The sequence below is a fragment of the Lactuca virosa genome, chromosome 3 (genome assembly GCF_052849685.1).
Source record: "Lactuca virosa cultivar CGN04683 chromosome 3, Lactuca_virosa_CGN04683_v6, whole genome shotgun sequence".
Classification (NCBI taxonomy): domain Eukaryota; kingdom Viridiplantae; phylum Streptophyta; class Magnoliopsida; order Asterales; family Asteraceae; genus Lactuca; species Lactuca virosa.
In genome coordinates this window covers 371163485-371187442 of record NC_136428.1, presented here as the reverse complement: position 1 = coordinate 371187442, position 23958 = coordinate 371163485, and positions in this window count along the sequence as shown.

Sequence of the window (23958 nt, the reverse complement as noted above, 5' to 3'; positions counted from 1 at the left end):
AGGGAAATAAAGATTGGCTGTTGGATACTTAGAACACGAGAAGGCTAAAGTCACTTCATGAAAAACTTGCAAAAACTTACAAATTTTTTCAATCTTGGACCACTCTTGAGAACTAGGACAATGAACAAAATTAGCATCAGTCTTTACCATTTGAAGAAGTGCTTTTTTGTAAAACAATGCATTATCTAGCATGAGAAATGTAGAATTCCAATGAGTAGAGGCATCTTGTCTTAACCCTCTAGAGGACTCAAGGCCAACATGTTGAACGACACGTAAAAATGCATTTTCCCTGTTTTGAGAACCCTTGTAATACTTAATACATTCTCTCATTTTTTTGACAGCTTCATCTAATTCCTTTAAACCATCTTATCCTATCAAGTTGTGAATGTGAGCACAATAACGAACATGGAAATAACCACCATCACACAACAAATCCAAATCCAATTTCAAAGCATCAGCCATAGAATCATTCGAATATGGATTGTATAAGGTTATAGATACTACTTTATTATGAATTCCCCATTCTTTTAACAACCCATAAACCTTTTCAGCTAATGCAACACCAGTATGGGGAGGAGGCATGAGAGTAAAAGCAAGAACTTTCTTTTGCAAACACCAATTTTGATCAACAAAGTGAGCAGTTAATGAAATATACCCATCGGTAGTCACATAAGTCCAACAATCAGAATTTAATGCTACTATATCAAGAATATATTGCAACACATCACAAAGCTTATTTTTTCAACCAAATACATGTTTTTATCTCACTTTTTATGGTGTTTCTACAAAAGGTTTTCACTTCCGGGTTCAAGTAAGCAAAACAATTCCTAATACCTTCATATTCAACAAAATAAAGAGGAAGATTGTGTCTAGCAATTGCAATTGTAACTAATTCACGAAATTCATCATGCTTATACATGGAAGATCGAGTTCCCAATGAACCATTCATATTAGTTTTTATCAAAAGTTGACCAACATCAGCATAATTGTTTGTGTTACAGGTCCTAGCATGTCTAAGCATATTCCCTATCCCATAACTACTTTCACCAATGTATATAGTCCCACATTTCTTGCATTTAGACTGAATATTTCCATTTTCATCTAATTCATCAATTATTTCAAAATGTTTCCAAACAGGGTAAGTTAGCTTACGTTGGCGTTTCACAGGGTTACCAGATAAGTTTGGTTTAAGTTTCTTTGCTTTCACCCTAGCAGCTTTAGAACCCGACGAAACTTCTGCTTTTTTGGAACGCTTCCAACCTCCTCTTCACCTTCATCACCAGACAAGTTAATAGCTTCATCTATTGTAGTTAGTTGTAATAAAGACAGAGAACAGAAAAAGGGCGATCATCGACTATAGTTTGGTACTTGGTTGTAAATTCTAAAAAAGATAAAGAACGGATGTGAACATACATGAGACGCTGGGATGGGGGGGTGAAGTTGTGAAGGACGACTGGCGTACGACGTGCGCCTGGTGAAGGAGAGGCTGAGAGGGGCGAAGTCCTGAACAATGAACGAAACAGAAGTCGTGTAATCAACTAATCGTGTTGCTGAATGTTGATTGTTGAAGTCGTAAAACGTGAAGGTCCGAACTCTGATTCTTTGAAGGACACAAACAGAAGGAGGGAGGTGGATAGGATATGACGGGCACGGAAATTGGAATACAAATTAGATTAGGTTTGAGCCATTTTGTGAATCCTAAACCCTAATGGACTTGTGAATTGCTTTTTAGCAGGCCAAATATTAACAAGCCCAAAATTGATTTTATTATAATTTTAACCATATGTAATATATTTATAAAATATAAAATTTTTAAAATATTATATATAATTAAACGGGTCATCATCGATTCATCTTTGTGTTGAAAATCTTGACCCTAACCCCACCCGTTTATTTTTTGTGTCGTGTCGTGTCAACTCGTGTACGTAAACGGGTCGAAATCTTCGACCCTAACCCGCTAACTTTGTGTTGGGTTATCGTGTCGTTCCAGATTTTGCCAGGTCTACTCATAAGGAGATACTACTCGATATTCATCTCAATTAATTTAGGTTTATTTTGTATCCTAAATTATCATATATTATCAGATATGCTCTTAACATGTATTTCATGTAATAACAAATATTTCATACACAAACATATATTTAATACTTTAATAAATACTTGTATTAAAAACATGTTCATGAAAGGGACTATGCACTCACTTGTTAAAGTGATGACTCCAAACTCGGGCAACGCTTCGCTTCTAACAATTTTATTTTCCTTCGACGAAACCTAGTATCATTACCACTAGATTTTAGTCTAATATTTATTGTGACTAATTATTAGTCTATATTTATGAGTGATATTGTTTTATAAGTGTTAAATAATACTTTTCAACTACTATGTACAGACAGGGGCCAGACATGAAACACCGGAGGGCAGGACCATTTTGGCATAAAAGTTGTTCTGAAATCCAACAACCATATGCGGTCATTCAAACCAGATTCCCCGTACCACGAGTAGTTAAAAGATATTACAATAACACTTGATATTTTATAATACTTAGCGCATATATTGTTTATAGGTTCATAGTAATGATAATGAACTTAAACATAAGCTATACTTAAAACACGGTAAGCATAACTCTACTTACAGGTGGTTTAGCGAGAAACGAGACTTTGCGCGAGCAGAACTTCGTCGCTGAATCTTTCTGAAAAGATTATTATAGCTCTTCAGCGCTCACCTTACTATACTAAAACTACAGAAAGAGAAGTCGAATCACGAGGGACCGAAATGTTCGGTGAATAAGAAGAAAAAGACTCTTGAATCAAGATAATGGTACAAGAAATATAAGAGCCTAGAGCCTCTTATTTATAGTAATTGAATTTTCAAAAACTACCATCTATAGTTACTTAATGACCTTATAGTTATTTAAACGACTAAACACCCATTTATAATACTATTTTAAATAGATTTAACGATATTTGTACTAAACTAATGTCGAAAGTACTCAACACTAGTCTTATAACGACCGCATCGTCGAAACATTTCTAATGAAATATATATATATATATATATATATATATATACACACACACACACACATATATATATATATATATATATATATATATATATGATTTATACTTTATTTTAATACGTAATTATGCTATTATAAATTATAACTCGTTCATACGAACTTCGTTTTTGACGTTCTTTATATCCACGTGTAGCTATCGACGAGATCTACAACTTTCGTTTAGACTCCGTCGGCTAATTTTGAATTTATTTTTCGTCCATATTTTTATAAAATAGAATGATTTTGCTAAAATCATAACTCTCTCGTACGAACTCCATTTTTGGTATTATTTTTCTCAAAATTCTTATTTTAAGGAGTACTACGATTTTCTTTTTGGTGACTTTAGCTAAAAGTCAACCATTCTCTTCGTAGCTTTTTACGTCACACATTCATTGTGCGTGACTGACTTTTATATCTTATAAAAATCATAGCTAATTCATACGGAGTCGGATTTCTACGAAATTTATATTTTCGGGATCTGGAAGACATGTACTTTATATATATATATATATATATATATATATATATATATATATATATATATATATATATATATATATATATATATATATATATGTTTTGGCGCACTTATTTTTACGATTTACGGACGATTCGACTGATTTTTCCTATTTTATTATATCATAATAATCATGAAACATAATTATACTTTATTATATCAAATAGGTTACAATTGTTGATTATAACTATTACTTTGGTTAAGATTATTTATCCTAAATAATAAGAAAAAAATCATTTTTAACGCTTATTATATCTTAATTGACTAGCCTGAATCTGCGGGTGTTACAAAGCGTACCATGTGGTACGCCCCACATACTACTCCAAGGACCAATAATCCAATAAATTAAATATAAAGGGCAGATAAGGAACATACTCTAACAAGCGTTACAACTGATTCCAAAGAAACTAACGATTTCAATATCTCAATTACAAAATCAAAACCAAAAGCCAAAGCCAAAAATCAAAATCAACCCTGAGGAACCGACCACCGCTCTATGAAATTGAAATCAAATTCAAAATCAAAACCAAAATCAAATGCACAATTTCTGAAAACGACCATTAATGATGGTGCGGTTGCTTCGATTCACATCATCGAGGGTGGTGGTGACTTTGATTCATGATGTTTTGCTCAACAGTGGTGTTGTGGTGATGGTGCTGACCGACGAGAGGAAGTGGTCTTAAGGAAGCGGCAACAGAGTGGTGGGTTTGTATGTCGGCTTGCTCTACCAGCCCCTTCGTATTCTCTGGAACAAAGGAGGTGGGAGTGTGGTGGCTTGTGAGTTGCCGGTGACGAGAAGAGATTGTCTCGAGGAAGCTACACAGGTTATCGGTGGTGGATGATAGTGGAAGAGAAGAAGGGAAGAAGAAAGGACCAAGGGAGTTAGGTTTTAGGGATAATATATTTCTTTTAATTTATTAATATATAAATCATAAATTTAACTATAAATGAAATATATAAACCAAAAAGTGATTATAAAAGAAATTAATAAGGGCAAAATAATCTTTTTTATTTTAAACAGGGGCCAAGCGCGCAACAAAAACCTATAGTATGGACCTTCCGAAATAAATAAATAAATAAATAAATAAATAAAAATAAAAATAAAAATAAAAATAAATATGAACCAAACGTGCAAATTACCTAAAATCATAGGGGACCATTCGTATAATTTACTCTTTCTCTAATTCTGAAGTCTGAACCAAGATGGTGTGTTTATTAGACTTAGGAAAAAGTCATTTTAATGGCTAATTCTTCCATCTTCCTTATGTAATTTTGATGTTTTTTTTATTGTTTTATTTTATTTTATTTTATTTTTTTGTTTTGTATCATCATTCGACTTAGGAAAAAGTCATTTTATTAGACTTTTTCTCTAATTACCTAAAATCATAGGAAATTACCTAAAATCATAGGGGACCATTCGTATAATTTACTCTTTCTCTAATTCTGAAGTCTGAACCAAGATGATGTGTTTATTAGACTTAGGAAAAAGTCATTTTAATGGCTAATTCTTCCATCTTCCTTATGTAATTTTGATGTTTTTTTTATTGTTTTATTGTATTTTATTTTATTTTTTTGTTTTGTATCATCATTCGTATACTTGGAAAGTGTTGCAGTTTCCTTTTGATTGTCCAATATATAAAACTATAGAGTTTTGGGACTAATATGACAAACATTATGTCCCACACTGTAAGGCAAAAAAGATGGAGTGAGCTCCATGTCTATAAAAGAGTACAATGGTTTTGATGTTAAAATGAGCAAATCAAATACACTTCAAATATGTTATTCTTTTCTTTTTTCTTTTCTTATATAGTTTTAAAACTAGGCGAATATATGCGCGTTGTGCAGACGCAGAATACAACAATATATTTGAAATATTTACAAATATATGTTTTATAAATATATCAATGACCCTGTTGTTAATTTTTATATAATAAATCTTATAATAAATTGGTATAAACATTGTTTGTTTTAAATTATATGATAATGTACACATATTTTAAAATTCTATAATTTCCATTATCTCAATGGCGTCTACCTACGGGTTATTTATTAATAAAATTAAATATAATATATGGTTTAATGATATTTATAGTTATTTTATGATTAATTAATTTAAAAAGGTTTATTTGCTTAAAATTTTAATTTCTATCATTCTAATTATTTAAAACATCAAAAATTGTTTTTGTTTTTAAAAGTAACAATTTAATTTTTGTATATAATGTTTTTTTTAACTATCGGTATTAGAGATTATTTAAAATAACGTATTTGGAAACTCTTAATTATTTTAATTTGGTTTTAGAAATTTAACTTTTTAAAAATTTGTTTGATGAATATTGTTAGTTTCTTTAATTGTAATGATTTAAAACAACAAACATTATTTTTATTTTTAAAGATAACATTATATTCTTTTTATATAATATTACTTTTAACTATTCTTATTATAAGTTATTTACAAGCTACTTATTTGAAATTCTTAATGATTATAAAAAAATAGTTTCATGGTTTTTTTTTTTGTTAATTTAGGATTACAATTTAAGTTTAACTTTAACACTATCATTTATAACTTTTAACTATTTATAAAATAGTCTCTCGACTTTTTTTTTAAGTTTAACTGAAATTTTGATTTAAGTTAACCGTTTAACATTATATTGAAATTAATAATTTAACTATTTTGCATAAAATCATTAATTATACAAAAGTTGTGACTTTAAAATGGCAATTGCTAACATACCAAAACCTATCTAAACTAATAAGTTAACTATAATATGTTAAAAAATAAAAGTCATAATTTTATAAATAGAAGTAAAGTATGATATTTTAATATTGTAGTTTACTTAATTTTTTATTAGATTTTAGTTTTTCTATTAATTTAATATTATTAACAAATTTATAATAATTATTTGAAAGAAATTGAAAAGTCACGAAGGTTTCAAATGCATGTGGTGCAAATAAAAATGTATTTTTTATAAGTATATATAGATATAGATAGATAGTAATGTTAGTTGAATCGTTTGAGAGTGTGAGTATAATAATGTCATCCGTTTTACCCACCACTAACCACTATAGTGGTGGGTGCCACATCATCATCACTAACCACCACTAACATATGTGATACTTACCACCAAACATACCACTCCACCTCATTTTTTTAATTAAATTTAATTCAAAAATACATAAAAAACATATAATTTTTTTAATACTACTTTTTCATTAAATTAAAATACCACATTACATTAAAAAAATTACATTAATTAAAATAAAAAAAATAAAAATAACAATAAAAAAACTAAAAATACCAATTATAACTAAGATAAACTACCCCTATTCATACATCGGGCTCGAACAGACTCTTTCATCACGAGAAAAAGCTCCAAATCTTCGCCTTCGAGGTTATCTGCTTTCATTCTCAAGATTTCCATATCGGTTTTTGTTTGAAGCGTCGCTTGTGCCTCTTGAAATATCGTTTGCGCTTCAATCAATTTTTTTCCACCCGACTCATAATCTCGACCTTGTTCTCTTGAACTTGCACATATCGATCAAATTTGTCTCCAAAATGATCCATAAAACTAGATCTTGTAGACGTCGAACCCGATTTTTTGTTTTACTTCTTCCAACGGGCCAACAAAGAGGTTGCTCGTTTACAAGACCGAGCGGATCATTGTTGATGCCGATGTGTGTTCGTCCGACCGATTGTTGGGAAGTTGCATCCGGGTTTCTTGAACGCTTTGAACCGGAAGAGGTTTGTGAATTTCCTTCCGTTTGTTGTATCTATTTTGGAGCGTCTTTTAATTTTAGTCACGTTTTCACATACGAAAAAGCTTTATGGGTTGGTGTTGTTTTTTCAAATTGGTCCAAGGCTGCCTTCAAGACATCAAAGTCGTTTGACCCGCTTTTGCGTATGTTTTAGAGATTGTTTTAAATTCCTCCAAATTCCATGCATTTTAGTCTAATATCGTGCCACTTGGAGCTAATTTGATCGGGATTTCGAGATTCACTTCCCGTTAACGCATAAAACACGCTTCAAACTTTCTCCCAAAAATAATTAAAGGTTTGATTATCTCCTTCAATTGGGTCTTGGGAAGCCGAAACCCATGCCTCCACTAGCTTTTCTTCTTCCTTTTTTGTCCATGGAACCCTTTCTTAGGTAGTAGTGGGTCGCATCAGTTTTTTTTCCTTTCTTTATTTTTGAGGTGGCGGTGAAGGTTGCGTTTCTGAAATGAAATCTGGCGAATGAGGTGGTTGTGAAAGTGGTGGTTGTGAAGGTGGTGGTTGTGACGATTGTGGATTGAATTATTGTTGGAATTGTTGAAATTGGTGGAATTGTTGTTGAAAGGCCGGGAAAGGTTGATATTGTTTTTGGAAAAGTGGTGTTTGTTGGATAGGTGAACCGGTTTGAAGCAAATTGACAAAACCACCTTGAGGTGATTCTATGGTCGGGAATTAGCGAGGGGTTCTATCTAACACAAAAGCGTTATCGGGTTTGCGATTTCTAAAGTTTGGGGAGGGGGTGTTTTGGTTGGGATCCATTTTTGATGGTTATGAAAATGTTGTGTGTATAGAGAAAGAAAAGAATGGTGTAAGAAATGGGGGTTAAAAGTTTGATATTTATAGGTAAAATTGTTATTTAAAAAAAACTTTCAAAATTTAGCCGTTGGAACAGCTAGTCAAATGGTCAAATAAAGGAAAGCCCTCATTGGGCGTTAATACTCATCGTTCGAATAACGAATGATCACGAAACAGAGCTACCACGACCGGCCGGGGTAGTGTTCCCGATCATGGTCCGTTGCCACCTCAACCATGGACCGGCTTGTGGGTTGTATATCGTATGGTCATTCACCTCCGGTGAAGCACCTCCACTCTACTAGTCCCTTCGTATTCTACGGAACAAAGGAGGCGGGGGTGTGGTGGCTTGTGAGTTGTCAGTGACGAGAGGAGATGGTCTCGAGGAAGCTACAACAAGTTACCGGTGATGGGTGATAGTGGAAGAGAAGAGGGGAAGAAGAAAGGACGGTGGGAATAAGGTTTTAGGGATAATATATTTCTTTTAATTTATTAATATATAAATCATAAATTTAATTATAAATGAAATATATAAACCAAAAAGTAATTATAAATGAAATTAATAAGGGCAAAATAGTCTTTTTATGTCAAACATGGACCAAGCACGCAACAAAAACGTATAATATGGACCTTCCGATTTAAAAAACAAAAAACAAAAGAACAAAACAAATATGAACCAAACGCGCAAATTACCTTAAACCATAGGGACCATTCATGTAATTTACTATTTCTCTAATTCTGAAGAACCAAGATGATGTGTTTATTAGACCTAAAAAAAATCATTTTTAATGCTAATTCTTCCATCTTCCTAATGCAATTTTGATGCCTTTTATTGTTTTTTTTTGTATCATCAATCATATACTTGGAAATTTGTTGTAGTTTCCTTTTGATTGTCCAATATACAAAACTATAGAGTTTTCTGGACTAATATGACAAACATTCTGTCCCATACTGGTAGAGACAAAAAAGATGGAGTGAGCTCCATGCCTATAAAAGAGTACCAATGGTTTTGATGTTAAAATGAGAAAATCAAATACACTTTAAATATGTGATTCTTTTTTTTTTTCTTATCTAGTTTTAAAATAGTAATGTTAGTTGAATCGTTTGAGAGTGTGAGTATAACTAAGAGGATTGATTTGAGAGATTTGATTATGTGATTACAATAGTTTGTCATATAGTAATTTTTTTTACGAGGCCCATGATTTTTCTTCAGATTTTTTGTATGCCATGTATATAAGCAAACACAATTGTGAAACAATGATTTTCTTCGGATTTTTTGTTTTCCATATATATAAGTAAAGATAATGTCAAAACCTTCAATAATTAAAACTTTGTTAGATAGGACAAGAAAATATGTTGGGCTTTCCAAGATTAGACTTACTCTCCGAGGGCTGTTAGTTTTTTTAGAAAAACCTTTTCAGACCATTTTTTGTTGTGTGGCGCAGCACACACACATCACATGCCTTCTTGCAGCAGTTTAATTTTTGGAAGTCTTCAGACTACAAAATCTCTGCGCGTGTTCTGCGCGACGCAACACTTGACTTGTCTCTTCAAACTTTTTCAGCTTTCATTTTTTTCCAAATGATATATTTTAGAAATTTGGTATAACTTAATTTTTTTAGCTTTGATTTTTATTTAAAGTTTGATTTTTTTTTAAACTTTGATTTACGGAATTGATACAATATCTTTATAGACATTGTTTGCAATATTTTTGTTAATTTTTTTATATTTTTTTTATGTTCTTTAAAATTAGTTTTATCTAGAAAAAATTTATAGCTTCTTTTACATTTTTTTAGATTTTAAAAAAAAATTTTAAACTTTTCTTTTTTACATGTTATTTTTAGTATTCTTTCAATGTTTCAAAACTAGAATTATTAAAATTTCGGCGTTGAAAACTATTTTAAGTTTGTAAAATCAATTTATTTAAATTTCAGTTTATTGCAGCAACATAGTACTTCTCATTACGGGTTGCAGCCGTTTGGTCCACCTCTTCTCCTACACAGGGTTATAGAGGTGGTTCGCAGACTTCATGAATTTCCGCTTCGAAATAACAAACAATACCTCAATCAGTCAATCTCATGGTTGTGAGAAAAGTCCTTTCATTCTCATTACCTAAACAAGTTGTAAAAAGCTTCTTAGGTCCATCCTCCCCATCCTCATTTCCTACACACTCCATCTCTTTACCAAAACAAATATGATTAGTCGAGAGGTTAAGAGTTTCCAAATCAAATCTTAGATATAATGAGACCTTCTTGGGTTTGATGTCTTTAATATCATATGCCATCACATGTGAACTCGTTTTAAAGGATCAAAATTATATTTATTCTCCTTCATCGATAAACAAAAATATACTAAGGTCATGTTTGTTTACCTCTTAATTGAAAAATTAAGAGGCGACCTCTTAAAAATTCGGATATGCTTTGTTTGGTAGCCTCTTATAAAATGTCTCTTAATTGGATAAATGCCTCTTAAAAAATAAAACATACAACCATATCTGGAAAAAAGACATATGTGTCATGTCCTCTTCTCGTACGCATGCCTCCTTCTCTTTTTTTTCTTGAAGCCATATTTTCTCCCCCACAAACATCATCGTTCTGCTTCCTTCCTCCTCTCCACACCGACAACCGCCTCCTCATTCCCTGTTGTAGTGGTGTTGATTATGATGGCATGTGCGGAATAAGAAAAGATCTAGTGAATCATCATGTAAACTCAAGAACACAAGGAGTAAATAAATCTGTGTAAGCTCATATTAGATCTAGAAAGGATATACAAATAGGTTTGTACAAATTTCTCTCTCTAGTCTAACACTCCAAAATGATCATTTTCTAAATATGAGTGTCACTCACTTCCTATTTATAGGAAATACAACTCATTTACACATCAATAAGGGTAAGCCACATCCAAGCGTGACTTTGCACCCTAACATTCTCTCCCTCAAAGTTAGGATTGAATGTCTCGGCTTCAGTCTCCATCGAGCTAGCGCGATCAAGACCAAACTCCCCCTCGAAGTAACACCGGTCTTCAAATCCGCAAATGAATATCCTACAAACCCGCTTCGAATACCCATCATTCTCCCACTTTTTATAATAAAAAAATGATTATAAAACCCATTAAGGGTGAGAAGCGCCCGAGGAATAAACTTCACAATACTCTCCCTTGATGTGTACCAAAAATGAAACACCAAAAATCTTGCACGGAAAAATAATCACGAAAAAAGCCTCAAAAAATTTCTAAATTCGTGAAAATTTTTTATTTTTTGGGTGAAAGTTGCAAGATTTTCTAAAATCCGGGTAAAAACTGTCAATAACAGAATTCTGCAGGAACCCGTTGTGCCAAAAATAGCTAAATATGCGAAACTCTACCCCATTTGCGAAACTGGACATAAAGTGTAAATTCGCACAAACTGCAGGGGCCTGAAATGTAAATTTCACCATTTCGCAGAATTTCTTTAGTCCTATTTCGAAGTTGTGTAGTTTCTACCAACATTTAGAAACTGCAGGGACTAAATGAGAACTTCTTCCCACTTCAGAAAAGTAACAAAATCAGCCCTTAATGTCAAAACTGGGTAGATATTGTAAAGTCGTTAAAACAGCAGGGACCCAAATCGAAAATCTGAACATCTTCTTCCCAAACAATCCAGATGCAAACATATTCACTGTTCGTCAATTAAATCTTCATAACAAAATTGAAATCTCAAAAACTTCGTAATCCAATTCTTCGCTATTATCAAAATTCGTTCTTCGTTCATCCCAAATGAAATTCGAAATACACAATCTCCATTAACAAAAATCAGATCGAAAATCCATGCCGTCTCAATCAATTTTCGTTTCAAATTCCCAAGAACACCTATTTTGACCTCCATCTTTGACCTTTCAATTTGACTTCCGATAAGCTTTGACACGAAAGCTGAATCAAAATCCTTTGACTTTCATTTCGATTTCAATTTCTTTCACTGTCGAAATCTCAAATCAACCCAATGTTGAATTCTTTGAATTTCAACAAATCTTCGATATCCTGCTTTGACTTGTTCAAATTCTTCCCATACAATCGATTGAAATACATACAAACAATTGAATCAATTTTCTCAATTCAATTTTCAGATCAAATCCACTGATTCATCAATAATCAATATGTTCTTCATTGTTCTTCATTTGTTCTTCAAAATCGTATTTTCATAGCTAATTCATTCAAACCACCAAATCATTCTTTTCCATATCAAAATTCAGATCCCATGAATATCAATCAACAACACTCATTAACGATATCAATCATGCATCGAACATTGTTCACCAATTCCATCCATAAATGAGAAATTGAAAATCAATCGATGAGTTTTTCAGGATAATCTTCAAATCGATTAATAGACCACATCAACATTATCAAATCGATTACAAGATTAACTGATAATAGCTTCGAAGAATCAAAATCATGATTATTAACCACAAATCAGATAAAAATGGATTAAAAATAAGATTCGGATATCACGGGTCGATGAATTGAGACTTTTCAACAAGGTGTTTTTGGGCTCAAACTTGAAAAATGAACAGTAAATGAATTGCAATTTGGGCTTAAATTTTGGATTAAATTTTGCACTTTCATCGCCGTTGCGGCCTGCTCCTTCCTCGTCGACGTCATCGATCAAGGCAACACATGTACCTGATTTTTCCGCTGTTACTTGTCAAAACCCACCTCCGACCACTCCACTACCTTCCTCTGCCACTCCAGTGCTTTTCTTCGCCAGAGACGTCACTCGAATGGCTTTCTCCACCAACGCTGCCGGTAAGATTTTCTTCACCGGATTTGAAATCGATTTCCATGGAGTCTTAAAACTGAATTTCAAACAACCCCTGTGATGTTTGATTTTGAAATCTTTATCATCTATGTGGTTTTGTTAATTTGATATTTGTATGAAAATGTTGATTATGGTTTATCAGCTATGCCTTCTTCCCCTCAACGTGTTTATTTTACTTGCATTATGAACCATTTGATGAAATGCCTAAATGAAATTGTTTCAATTTCTACTTTATTTAAATTTCTTTTTCTTGAATAGTTTTGCAGAAAAAAACCTATGGATGATAATAGATTAAGCAAATTGCTTTCACTGGTTGTTAGTGATGACAGATCTACACCATAAGTAATAGATTGTTGTCATTATGATTATTCTTGAGTTGGTTTAATTGATCAATTTCGGTTGTTATTATGGTCTTTAAATTTGCAATGTTTTGCCATTCCCATGTTAAAAAACATATATATAATTGTACTTGTATATACATTATTTCATTGATTTTTATACAAAATTGCAAGTTTTTCATCATTTTTTATACAAAGTTGCAAGTGTTTTCTTTTGTATGGTGTTTATATTTTTTATAGTTATTCAATAAGTTGGTTTAGTTGTTTTATAAAAGAAAACACTGAATTCGACAAAAAAAATATAGAAGGGTAAAATGGTCATTTTTATAATTTAGCATACTTATTCAGAGGTTGCAAACAAACACCATGTTTAAAATTTAGATCTTAAAAATTCAGACACTCTTATAAACCAGACCTCATAAAAATTCAGATCGTACCAAACAACCCCTAATATATTAAAACAATAAAAACATATGCAACAATTAATCTCACAAAAAGTAGTTTCAAACCTTGATGAATTGTTGCTTAAAATGATTTTTATAAAAAAATTTAGGTTATGCATTTTAATGGTCAAAATAAAGCACGAATGTTCTATTCATAAACTTTGTAAGCAAAAATCTAAATTCATACAAGATTAAGAAGAATTAAGCAGAGATATGATGTACAAATACATATTTTCCATCGAAACTACATCGTATAGAATGTTATTTCAACACATTAATACAATCATTCCATTGTATAAAATCTTTCATAACAAATGGGGCCTTACATATCACATATTTGACTCCACGCCACATATCTACATGCTAAAAAACTGAATTAGTAGTGTCTCAACACATATCGAGTTATACTCAAAGACCATATATAAACTTAAAAAACTCATGAATGCAAGGCAAGGATTCCAAAGAATCGAGTTCACGACCATACACATGCAACCGATATATATATATATATATATATATATATATATATATATATATATATATATATATATATATATATATATATATATATATATATATATATGTCGGGTTCACACCACGTATTTGACTACACACCACACATCTATAACAAGATAAAAATTTGAACTAGTAGTGTCTTGTGACAACCCGAAATCTCTAATTGTAAGTCATCTCGATCAATGAAAGTCAGACTCGTTTCTGCTATCGTTTTATTGTGTTCAGGGTCAGTTTGAGAGTCTGTAAGCCTAGTACACTTAAGGAGTGAATGTTGAGAATTGTTAGCTCGAGATTAGAGGAATGCATTCGAGCCGGAAACATCCTCTAGGGGTGTTCACGGCCGCAAACTAGGTTCACGGCCGTGAACCCATGTTGGGCCGTGAACCCCTCCCCATATATATATATATATATATATATATATATATATATATATATATATATATATATATATATATATATATATATATATATATATATATATATTTCTCCTTTGTTTTTCCTCATTTCTTTTCTCCTTGGCCGAAAACTCCTCAAGACTCTCTCAAGACTCATCCAACAAAAGCTCTCTTTTCACCCTACAAACGTAAGTAATTCATCCCTTTTCACTTGTTATTCATCTTATTCATGTAAGGAGCTTCATATTTATCCATTGATTCACCACTTTCATCACCATCTTTATGATCTTGAAGAGTTCACGACCGTGAACCCTTCATAGGGCCGTGAACCCTTCATAAATGGTCCATAAACCCTTCAAGTATTTATGAGTGGGCCGTGAACCCTTTATGAGTTCATGTGCCGTGAACGCATATTGGGCCGTAAACCCTTCATGTGTTCATGGGCCGTGAACACATCTTGGGCCGTGAACCCATGGTGGTTTGGCCGTGAACTCCTTTTTATCTCTCATTCTTGATTCTAACACTTAGTTGTAAGTGTTTCCTACATCCTAAGAGTGTTTCCTATGTTTGCTAGTGGTTTTAGACACTAATTGCAGACCTATACATGTTAATATGTGATTAATAGGACCGTATTGTGCTTGGGGCTTCACTTAGCATACCAAGCATCCTATCGTTGTCATTCATCCAAGTCACTCACAATCAGGTGAGTTCATACCCCTATATTTTCCGAGCTTTTAATTTTTTAGGGGGGGGGGGGGAATACAAGTAAAAGCACAAGTAATCTTGTGTTAAAAATATAACTTGGTTTATTATATTTTCCTATCATTAGCACGCATTGGACGTAGAACTTACTAAACATGATAAACATTGTTACTACTAGACTTGAAATCAGTTTTACAAAACATGTTAAGATACAAACGTTACAAGTACAGTTTTCAAACAAGGAAACCAACTTATGAATTATGAAATAGAGGTATTATTTTTATAAGGATTCATATTAATAACAAAAAGGGATTTTCATAGTATTATTCGTGAATTCATTGAGAGAACTACAATGTGAGACACGTCTTTTGGGAAGTCTACCCCTTGTAACCAGAGTCCCCTGGAGGGAGAGCTTGAGTTTGTGTATAGATCTATACGGGAGTGACAATCCCGCACCCTGACTATTAGCTACAGTCAACCTAAGCTGACAAACGTCATTCAGTTCACGACGTCCGAAGTATGACGTAATGTTTATCGTCCATAGTATGGTTATAAGAACTCACTGGGGAAACAACGACTCGTTCACGTAATAATGTACTTAACAATCAGTCATCAGGGTTAAAAACTAAGGGATTACTTAGTATATACATCAGGGTTATATGAAATTGCCATCCGACATGCAGTAGAATGTGTGGCATCCGCCTCATTTCCTGTTCCTTGTTTGGTTGTGGGCTTGGGGCAGAACCACACAATCAATTGTTTGTTCGATCTGGATTGTATGTGATTTGTATACACTAAGTGCTCGCAGAAGAACTGGTATAAATCATTTTACTTAACATTCATTACATAAGAAGATATAAAGTTTTTTTAAAGAAACACATCGCACTTTTCGAAAGAACACATAACAGTTTCTAAAACAAAATGCTTATGAACTCACCAGCTTAATGCTGATACTATTTCAAAACCTACTTGTATTCTCAGGACATTAGTAGACAGGTACACGCGTCAGATTCAAGAAGATGGAGCATAGTAGCTTTGAGTCTTTACTTGTTATTTTCTTTTGGAGTCAATCGTGTATGATACAAATGTAATGTAAACATTATATTATTAATACAATGGTTGTTGTTGCTTTGATTACTATTATTCAATTGTTGTGATACTGTACATGACGTCCTCCGCCCCGAACGTTTCCGCCGTTATGGTTTGGGGGTGTGACATGTCTCAACACATATTGAGTTATATTTAAACACCATATGGAAAGTTGAATATTGTAAGGCAAGGGATGATGAAGAATCGAGTTCTTGACCATACATATGCAATCGATATATACATGTATGTGTTGGGTTCCCACGATTTAATAAAAAGTGTAGTCTAGTTGTATTGATAATGTACGAGCCTCCCATGTCCACAAAATTAAATGTATGAGCATTACTCTTTTCAAGGTCATGCATAAATTCTGCCAAAAAATGTTCTGAACCACACCCTTGTTATACAACCATCCAAAATTTTTATAATCCTTAGGATCGCTTGATGGATCAAATACCACGCTCTTAGCAACGTGTTCCAAAGTTATATCCTTTCCACAGATAATGGTCCCTAGTTTAGTTAAAACAAAACCAATTGTTTCCCATTGCGAGGGAAACTGAAAATACCCATCTTTATTATTTAATATTTAAATTAGTTTAAAATCATTTTATCATTTTAAAAAGTCAATTGCAAAATAAGGCCTTATAGTCTTTGAATTACAAGATCAGTAATTTCATATCATAAAATTTACGAGGGTGAAACAATGTTGACATCATTACAAAAGTTCAAATAACCAAAGAACCAAGTGACCTCCTAAATATACGAGTCCTCTTATAAGTCTTCACTTTCTACTATCACATGAATACATGTCAAAATATAGATTACACATTAAGAATGGCTAGTGAGTAATACCAGGATTTTGTGAAATAGCTTTATTCCCAATAATCATTATAGAATGATATTTTCTAATGACATACGATCCTATAGAGTCACACCTTATAACAAGTTACTAATAATTGATTATTTATTAAAATAATTTGAGTATTAATAAATATAATCAACATTTGTATTTAATTGGAGAAGTATTACTTTATGAAAATAATATTTTAACAACTAATTGGGAAATTATATTTTTAGGAAATGGTAATAAAAGAGAACAAAAGCTAGTTATATTAATAAGGTATGAATATATATATATATATATATATATATATATATATATATATATATATATATATATATATATATATATATATATATATATATATGTTGTGTACAAATTAAATTGACACTTTGAGTAACCATTTAGTTAGACATGTAACTAGTAGTTAGGAGTTTGTGTGAAATACACACTCAGTGTCCATCTTGTTACATGATGTCGTGAACTCCATAAGGAGTGGATAGTTTGTGTGTTTGACTTGTTCTTACATCACATGCTCTCTTAGACTTCAAGTACTTGGACACTTAATAAGGTATGGTGCTTCACTTGAATGTCTAAGTATATATAAGAGTCTAAATACCAAAAGCTTGCTAGTGTTTCATCACTCTTTCTCTTCCTATTTGGCTGCCAAAACCAAAGGCATGAAGCCTTCTCTCCCTCTCCTTCTTCTTGCAATCATGTGATTGATTTGAAGGTTCATAAGTTGCTTCTTCTTAAGGATTATTTGTTATAAGTCTTAATGGCTTAAGAACAATTTAATACAAGGGAAGACTAACATATTGAATTGGTTTACTCTTGCTTGGTGGATACTTCTAGAGAAGCTCTATTTTGAGTTTTTTGTCATCTTCATCAACTTCCAACCTCCCGAGAGGAATCAAAACTTTCAAAGGTTGTTGTTCCTTTTTCCTTCTATGGGTTTTTAATCTTCCCATTCTTTGCAAAAAGTTCCTTGGTGGGTAAAATGGTTTTAAGTTTTCAAATCTTAAAATGTTTATGTTGCTAATCTCGTAGTTTTGACTATATAATTAAATTGTTTTTTTGAATAACCCAACAATTGGTATCATAACCATTTTTGCAAGCTTGGTTAGATTATTAGATTATTTGTTATAATCTTTGTTTTTGGAAAGCATGGATGGTTTTCATTTTGTAAGAAACCTCATATATACTTTCTATGACATATTTATAATTGTTATTTTATATGATAAAATTTTACATGTATTTTTTTGTCACCAAAAGTTCTATTAAGAAAAATGTTGTTTTATAATTTTGAGTATATATATATATATATATATATATATATATATATATATATATATATGTGTGTGTGTGTGTGTGTGTGTGATGTGAAAAAATTAGCCATGTACCTCTTGTGATGTTGTTTGTGTTGATTTGTTATAATGGTTGTAATATTCCATTATTCATATAGTATGTTATAATTAAATAGATAGTTTTTATTTTGTTTATTTTTGTAAATAATAGATTAGTTTTAGAAATAACAAATTTTTATAAAAATGTAACAAGAATGAAAATGGTGTTTTTTCTTGACTTCAGGTATTAAAATAAATTTAGGAAAAAGTAAATTTATAGGTGTTGTAGTTCAGTTTTTGCAAGTAGAGGGGGGTGGATAGAGTAGAGTGATTACTTGTGCTACTGTTAGGATCCTGTTCATTTATGTAGGACTTCCAGTTGGTATGTCTATGTACCAATTTAGCTCTTGGAAGAGTATTATGGATAGATTTTCATCAAAGTTCTCCACTTGGAAAGTAAAGAACTTATCAATATGAGGAATACTTAGTCTTATAAAGTTTGTTCTTGGTAATGTGGGCTCGTTTTATATGTCGTTGTTTATGGAATCTCTAAGAGCTAGATTTTTTTGGGTGTAAATTTTGGGGAAAAAAAGTTGCATTGAGCCCAGTGGTCCATAATTTTGGCTAGCAAACATGAAGGTGGTCTATGAGTTGGTAGTCTTTTCTCTTTTAACAAGGTTGTGCTTTTCAAGCGGAGGTGGTGATTTTTCATTAATCCATAGGCTCTATGGGTTTCAGTTATTAAGGTGTCTCATGGAGAGTCTGATAGATGTCGGAACTTCAAAGTGGGTGGTGCCTTTATGGTTCCCTTGAAGGGGGGTCATTTTATCAATTAGAAAATTGTGAGATTTAGGTATGGACTTGTTGGAGTGATGTCATATTAGAGTCGGTGATAGTCAGAGATGATGTCCTCGGCTTTTGGATATTCAATTCCCTCCTATCTTCGCGCTTGATCATATGCAAGTTATTTAGGTGGCATAAAGGATTTGAGAATGCTGGCTTGCTTTTTCTCTTCACCGAACCCAAAGGGATGCGTCAAATCTAAGTAGTTGTTGGCTTTGTCAGATATGAGTCGGAACTTCATCTTTTATAGGCATCAAGACATGTCAGATGGATTTTGTATGCTTCTAATGAGTTTGTCTTATGCGAGAGCTTTTTGGATGGTCGTACTTTGCTTTCGGTTGCAGTTTCCATTAGACGGAACAAATTTGTTCATATAAAGATGAATATTCTTTCTTGGAGGATAAGTGCTAAGTTTCAGAATTTATTGCACTGTGTCAATTTTGTACGCGATTCAGTTTAATGTTTGTTCTTATTGTAATAGAGTCTTCACATTTCATATCCAATCTAAGTGTTTGGATTTCACATATTTGTTTATGTATAGGTTCGCAACTTTAGTTGTTGACTTAGACGTATTCCTATATGACTCACCTCTCAGCTCTATATATATTAGAGGGTTAGTTAGTAGAGAGAGTATCTTTTGGAGAGATAGATTCTTTTACTCATTGTACTGAACTAGTCTTTTACTCTCTAATTAAATCATCAAACTTATTTACCTTGTGTGTTCTTCTTTGATTGATTGGATCTTCCATGGCGTTCACGAATTAGAATCTATCCGTTCCTATTATTTCAACAAGTGGCATCAGAGTAGGATTTTTGTGAGCTATTTTTCAAATCCCCAATTTTCTCGAAGTTCTTCATGTTTTCTAGATTTTTACTTTGAATCTTCGATTGATTCTGCATTTTTGAATTTCATTTTGCATTCAGATCGTTGATTCTAGTTTAAATATTTATTTCGATTTAAAATCTGTTTTTTTTGCTCATTGATCTGATTATAATTTAATTTTAGTTCAATATTTTCTGAAAATCATGTCCAAAGACGATTCTCACTCAATTTCCTTCAATCTTCCTAGTAGCATTGGTTCTACTACTAGGATTCCAATCTTGTTTCCTGAAGATTATGAAGTTTGGGTTCTTCACTTTGAAGATTATATTATTGGGATTGAAAACATGGATCTAGCATATGGCACACAATCATAAAAGAGGCGTCCAAGTATTCAAAAACAAAAGAGGTTGCCAAAACTCAAGATAGACTGGATGATATCATTGTTGATGACAAAGAAATTCAATATGATGAAAAGGATAGATTGCAAAACAATATGAGAGCAAAAAAGATAATTACTATTTGCTCTTCCACCAGACACATTCAGGCCGGTAAGTTCTCTTAAAACAACTAAGGAAATTTGGGATAGAATAAAAGAGTTGTATTCTGGAGATGAAGATCTTATACATTTTGTTCAAACTCCTATTCTTTCTGAGTTTGGTGCTTTTAAGCAAAAATTTGATGAAACTCTCGATCGAGCTGTTAATCGCTTTAATCAGCTGCTTAGTCGAATGTTAAAATATGAACTGAAAAGAAAACAATTGAGCAGAAGGTTAATATCTGTCACACCCCAAAACCAAGAACGGCGGAAACGTTCTGGGGCGGAGGACGTCATGTAAAGTATCACAACAATGTAAAGTAGTAAACAAGCAACAACATCATCCATTACATTAATAGTAAAATTTTAATACATGTGAGTTCTTTCATAGTATACAACATGATAATAATAAATCAAAATAAAAGACGAGTCTTGACCGCTCCGTCTTCTTAAAACCTGGTCATCGTACCTGTCTACTGGTGACCTGAGAATACAAGTTATTTTGAAAGCGAGTATCAGATTTAAAGCTGGTGAGAACATAAGTATTTTAGTGTCATTGCTTTGTAAAACTGTAAAGAAAAGACTTGTAACTGTTTTATGAAAACTTGGTATAATTATGAAAAACCCTAGAAAATCCCAGATTTCCTACTAGTATAAAAAGCAGTCTTCTACCAAGACCCGACTGTTTTGAAGATTTGCGCCTCTGTAAAAATGGAGGTTTTTCCCCTAGTATAACTATTATTATCTAAATATAGCTATACATAATGTGTAGGTGATAAAATCACAAAGTAACTGTAATAGGGAAAATAATATTTTGCCTCAGCAGTGACACCGTTGACTATAAAGTGAATAAAACATAGACTCAATGAATGAAGTGTAGACTCCAGGTGGTATCGAATGAACGACGCGCCTCGAAAAGTCTAAATGAATGAAGTGTAGACTCCAGGTGGTATCGAATGAACGACACGCCTCGAAAAGTCTAAATGAATGAAGTGTAGACTCCAGGTGGTATCGAATGAACGACACGCCTCGAAAAGTCTAAATGAATGAAGTGTAGACTCCAGGTGGTATCAAATGAACGACACGCCTCGAAAAGTCTAAATGAATGAAGTGTAGACTCCAGGTGGTATCGAATGAACGACACGCCTCGAAAATTCTAAATGAATGAAGTGTAGACTCCAGGTGGTATCGAATGAACGACACGCCTCGAAAAGTCTAAATTGGCCTTTAATTCTTAATTGTGTAAATAAAGGATTTGAATGTGAACTCGTATGTAACCATGCTGATCGACGGCTGAATAACTGATGACCCTCCAGGTCACACGTAGTATGGTGACATTTTGTCACCCTGGGCCTTATCGGCTCAGACTGTAGCTAGGAGTCGGGATGTGGGAGTGTTTGTCCCGTATAGATCTATACACATAATGCCCGCTCTCCCTCCAGGAGACTCTGGTTACAAAGGTGATACCACAATGAAGTGTCGTATCGAGAAGTAGTATGTCACATTCTGTTTATAGTATTTAAATATTTGTATAGACTCATGAATGAACTGACTCTTGTGTGATTCCTTGTACTAGAATTAGTAAATAGTATCTCCTAACTATACCCATTATAGTTACTAGTAATATATGTATATGAATAATGGAAGGATGCCTTTGCTACCCAAAGGTACTGAACTGACTGATAGAACTTTTATGTCTATATATGTATACATAATATATAATTAATATTTAGACGACCTTCGAACAAATAACAAGGCTTGGGGATGATCCTATGAAGGTGTTTTGGCCATTGTTAAGCTTAAAGGAGTGTTTAAGTCCATTTTAGGACCAAAAGATGTGTGTGCGGTCACACATGATGTGTGTGCGGCCGTACACACATGAAGATCATCTTAAAACGATGATTTCATGGATCAAACTCGAGGAGAAGGCTTTCTAAGGTGTTGTAGTAATGATCTAAGGATGTTTACTTACTTGTATTGCCGGTTGGAGAAGAAAACTTGAAGAACTCTAGAGAGAAAATGTTCCAGATTTGAAGGAGTGGGAAAAGGGTGTAAGGTTGACCTAGGGTCCTTTATATAGGCTGGAGTGTGAGGCTAGGAGGGTGTGCGGTTGGCTGTGTGAGGTTGGCTGGCCGCATACACCTTGTTTGGTGTGTTTGGCCCGATTTTGTGATGGTACACACATTCTAACCCTCCCTAAGACTCATACCTTGATTATATTAAGCCTAAAGCACTTATATAGACCCAAAACTGCATTATAAAATAGCAAAAACGAGGCTAACTTTGATAAAAATGGAGAGTGTATAAGTTAGAAATTCGGGTTGTCACATCATCCCCCCGTTAGAGGGAATTTCGTCCCGAAATTAGAGTTCAAGCAACTAAGTTATTACAATCAACTAAGTAAAAAGGCGAGGATATTTAAGTTTCATTTGATCCTCGCGCTCCCAAGTGAATTCCGGTCCTCGCTTGGCGTTCCAGCGAACCTTCACAATCGGGATGCGGCTTTGTTTCGTTCGTTTGACCTCTCGGTCCATGACCTCTACAGGTTCTTCCACGAAGTTGAGGCTCTCGTTGATCTCGATCTCGTCGAGTGGGATTACAAGAGTCTCATCAGATAGGCACTTTTTCAAGTTCGATACGTGGAAGGTAGGGTGTACATTACTAAGTTCGCGGGGTAAGTTGAGTTTGTAAGCTACGGGCCGATTCTAGCGAGAATCTCGAAAGGCCCTATGTATCTTGGATTTAGCTTTCCACGCTTTCCGAAGCGTATTAAGCCCTTCCAGGGTGAGACCTTCAAAAGGACTCGGTCTCCCAACTGGAATTCCAAAGGTTTCCTCCGTTTGTCTGCGTAGCTTTTCTGTCGGGCTCTAGAGGCTTTCATCGTCCCCTAATCTGAACGATCTTCTCTAATGATGCCGTCTTACTCTAGATCGTGAATTTCATAGCTAGCTTTGAGGGTTTCTAACTGATGGGAGGCTTAGGTAAAGACCTTACCTCGTTAAATCAAAATGCAACTGAGCCCTGGATTTTGGGAGTGTCTACTTGAACTCCCTCTTCACTAACAATGCGACACAAGAATTTGACCCTTCGAATCCAAACTCGCGTTTAAGAGAGTTTTGCGTAGAGCTCCTCTGATCGAAATGTTTCCACGACCTGTTGACGA